Raw genomic sequence first — 3,660 nt, 5'->3', positions numbered from 1 at the left:
TTAAAGCTTTATCATGGTGAAGTACAAATTATTTTTTTAAAACTAAACTGTCATTAACGTGTGAGAGTAAGAGAGTACACCAAGTTGGCAGCAACACATACACTTTTGTTCAGTTGGTTAATAAATGTATTAAGAAATTGGTGTTTATATAATAGCCCTGTTATATGTCCTCGGTCAGTAATAATGGCCTCGAATGTCTGTAATGGCCCTCGGCGTTGCTTAGGCCATTACAGACTTCCTCGACCATTATTACAGACCTTGGACATATAACAGGGCCATTATAAAAACACCCATTCATTAATACTATAATATTGTTGCCTATAATTGCTAACATTAACTTCATTTAATCTTTGGTGGATAGATTTCTCAATGTCAATTATGCCACATCTCATTATTCTTATGATAAGTATTACTGTGATACATAATGTGACAAAACTCTTCTAAAATATCAAACGTAGCAAAATGCAGACTTTTACACACGCTTACTATAGTATATATAGCATGTTGGCGTTTTATAAAATTATTACAATTCCGTCCGCTTGTCCTCATTTGTATTGTTACCAAACACTTAAGTCGGTTAGTAAACAAGAAACCGGTCATGCTTCCTACATCAGTTTTGTTGTATTCATGAGTCTCAATCTTTTTTGCATGTTTTATTCTTTTAGAAAACGTCCTGAAGGACTTCCGGGTTTGTACTTACATTCAAACTCATGAGTCAAATATAAATAAAAAACGCCATTGCTTAAAACAAAAACCCAGACATTAAAAGTACACAAAACAACAAACTTGTACACAGAAATATTTTTTATCTTTCTTTAGTATTTACATAAAAAGTTAACTATAACAAAGAGAAATTCAAACTTATAAATCGAAAATAAACTAACCTCGCCATATGGCTTAAAGCATTCAAACAAACAATAGAACACAATAAAAAAAACCCAGAGAAAACGAAAGTCTGAGCAACACCGGCACCACCACAAACTGCGGTGAGCTCAGGTGATCTGGATAAGTAAGCAGATCTTGCTCCACATGTATCATTTGTCGTGTTGTTCCTGTAAGCATAATCCCGTTATGCCTATCTCAATATGATTTATCAAACTCAATTGCTGCAACATTTTTACAATGTGCTTTGACAGTGTCCTTTAAAAATATTTTTGATAATACATTTTGTTAATACATCAATTAGGTGGCAAATCAATGACTAACATCCAAACAACATTTTTACAGCAGTAATGGAATATAGAAAAGGGTTTACACCTTACGGTATCTGTTTGCTAAATTACAATTTGAAGTCATTTATTGAATCAACTTAATACAATAGATGTCTTTTCCCATTATTTGTCTCATATTCCTGATCACAAAGAGTACGATTAGGAGTGTGCATCCAATCAGATGGAACTTATAGAGTTTTTGGCGGAATGGTGAAATGGGCAGCCGTAGATTCATTAAGCGACTTTGATACCATGGGAGACTACTTTTACGATTCCGATACTGGGTATGTGTTGCTTTTGTTGTTTTGTTATTTTATAGATTGAAATGCCAAATAATTTTACCCGGATTACAATACCAGCTAATGTAGTTTGTTAATTTGGGTTAAATCGTATAATGATACATCTAAAATATTTTGTAAAAGTTTTTAGGTCAGAATTTTTTTTTATCTATAAACTACGACACAACAGAAACACAACACCGAAACGTAACACACACAAAAAGGAACTTTAATAAAACAATGGCCATTTCGCTGACTTTGCACCGGGCATTTTAAGATAAAAATGGTGGATTGAACCTGGTTTTGTGACATGCCAAACCTCCCGCTTTAATGGCAATGTTAATTATAACATTAAAATGACAACATTATATGACAGGACTACAATACAAATAAATGGGAGAAAATATAGGACAGTAAAACAAACAATTAATAGCCAACAAAAGGTACCTGGTCAAAAATTAATACGCCAGACGCGCGACACGTCCACACAAGACTAACCAGCGACGCCTAGATGAAAAAAGTTTGAATGTCAAAACAAGTACAAAGCTGAAAAACATTGAGGATCAAAAGTTCCATAAAAGAGTGACCAATACGGCCAGGGTTATCCATTTACAATTGTGTAAATTAACTTTATAAAAAATTAGCACATTTATGATTTTTCTGTCGAGCGATGCTTTAAAAATTTAGTGTCTGTGTTTAACATGATAGGGGTATATCAGCATTTGGTGAATATAACAGAAATATTAATATTGTTCTAGGGTATATACATGCGGATGTTTGTCCATCGTCTGCATTGATTGATATATAAGTTATGAATTCTATTTTATTTTACTTCTTCCAGTCCGAATCTCGAAGGAGGCTTACAATACTACTTGAACTACTTAGTGCAAGACGTAATCATGATAGAAGACAGAAACGATCCGTCGACACAGCTGTAGAGATACATACCAGAGATTTTTCTGCTACTGCTAATGAACCACCTGCGGTAAGAAATTCTCTTTTTTTAAAATAGCCCTCCGTTTCCAAATAAGAGAGTTCGGTAGAATAATGAACAGCCAGTTCCAAATTAAAAAATCGAACGACAAATAGTAAAACAAAAGAAAAGGTTTGATATATTGTTTGATTCTTTTTTAACAAATTTTGCATTTTTTTTTTTTTTTTTTAATTTTTTTGAGTTAACCAAGGTAAAAGATACATTGGTTTACCTTTATAAATTGTTACTTGGATGGAGAGTTGTCTCATTGGCACCCACATCACATCTTCCTATATTCATGGATGAGTTATCAGTTGGGCATTCACAATTGATTTTAGTTATTGATTGATTTATACTGGTTGGCCATATCTTTTATCATCTTCGTGTTGTTTGTTTGAAATGAGTTTTTATTTTGTTAAAATTTTGATTATAGCGAACGTGTTTGAGAATACATTATTGTGAAATATGTCTACATTAAAAAGCAAATGACGTAATTTTTAGCAAATATATATAGTTCTGATATCTTTTTATATCAATTATCTATGTTGCATAGAGATGCATCTTTAATTGGTATGATACTATATACTCTCATGCGAGTCAGTTTCTGTCAATTGAGATAGCAATTTTTATTGAGACGTTTTTTATCTTTTTCAGAACTGGGGAGCAGGATCAACCAGAGGATAATAGATTACACTATTTTAATCAATAATCAAATTCCTAATAAATATAATCATACAAAAACACTTCTGATTTGTCGTGTCAATGATTAGGTGTATATCTTGTTGATATGCCTTGACCTATATATTTACTGACCCTCTATCTAGGAAACCCTTATTGGTGGCCAATGTCGTTGAATACCCCATAAATAGAAGAATTACTAATTATGGCACTATTTTCTAAAAAAAATTCGATATACTATTTACAATGATTAAGATGCTATGAGAGTTGGTGATGTTTGCAGAAGTGACGACAAATCAAAATGTTGTGGTAATATTTGTGAATAAATATCAGTATTGACAATAAAAAGATAACATGGATGAGAACGGATGCGACAGATACCAAAGAGATATTCAAACTCATAAGTCCAAAACAAACTGACATTACCATAGCTGGAAAGAAAGACAAACGACTAAAAGATAGATATCAATATACAAAACAAAACATTAAAAACTATCGAATGGGCAACACGAACACAATA

General features: G+C 32.3%; 1 long non-coding RNA gene across 1 annotated transcript; it reads left to right on the top strand.

Annotated features, from left to right (window-relative positions):
* The first annotated feature begins 1,394 nt into the window (after nucleotides 1-1,394).
* On the top strand, nucleotides 1,395-3,198 carry LOC134695168 (uncharacterized). The gene is made up of 3 exons (XR_010102719.1): nucleotides 1,395-1,495; nucleotides 2,331-2,474; nucleotides 3,117-3,198. It is a non-coding gene; the product is annotated as an uncharacterized LOC134695168 (long non-coding RNA).
* The last annotated feature ends 462 nt before the right edge of the window (nucleotides 3,199-3,660 follow it).

This window comes from Mytilus trossulus, chromosome 13 (genome assembly GCF_036588685.1).
Source record: "Mytilus trossulus isolate FHL-02 chromosome 13, PNRI_Mtr1.1.1.hap1, whole genome shotgun sequence".
Taxonomy (NCBI): domain Eukaryota; kingdom Metazoa; phylum Mollusca; class Bivalvia; order Mytilida; family Mytilidae; genus Mytilus; species Mytilus trossulus.
The sequence above is the reverse complement of the archived record's forward strand: the minus strand, read 5'-3'. Positions and strand labels throughout refer to the sequence as shown.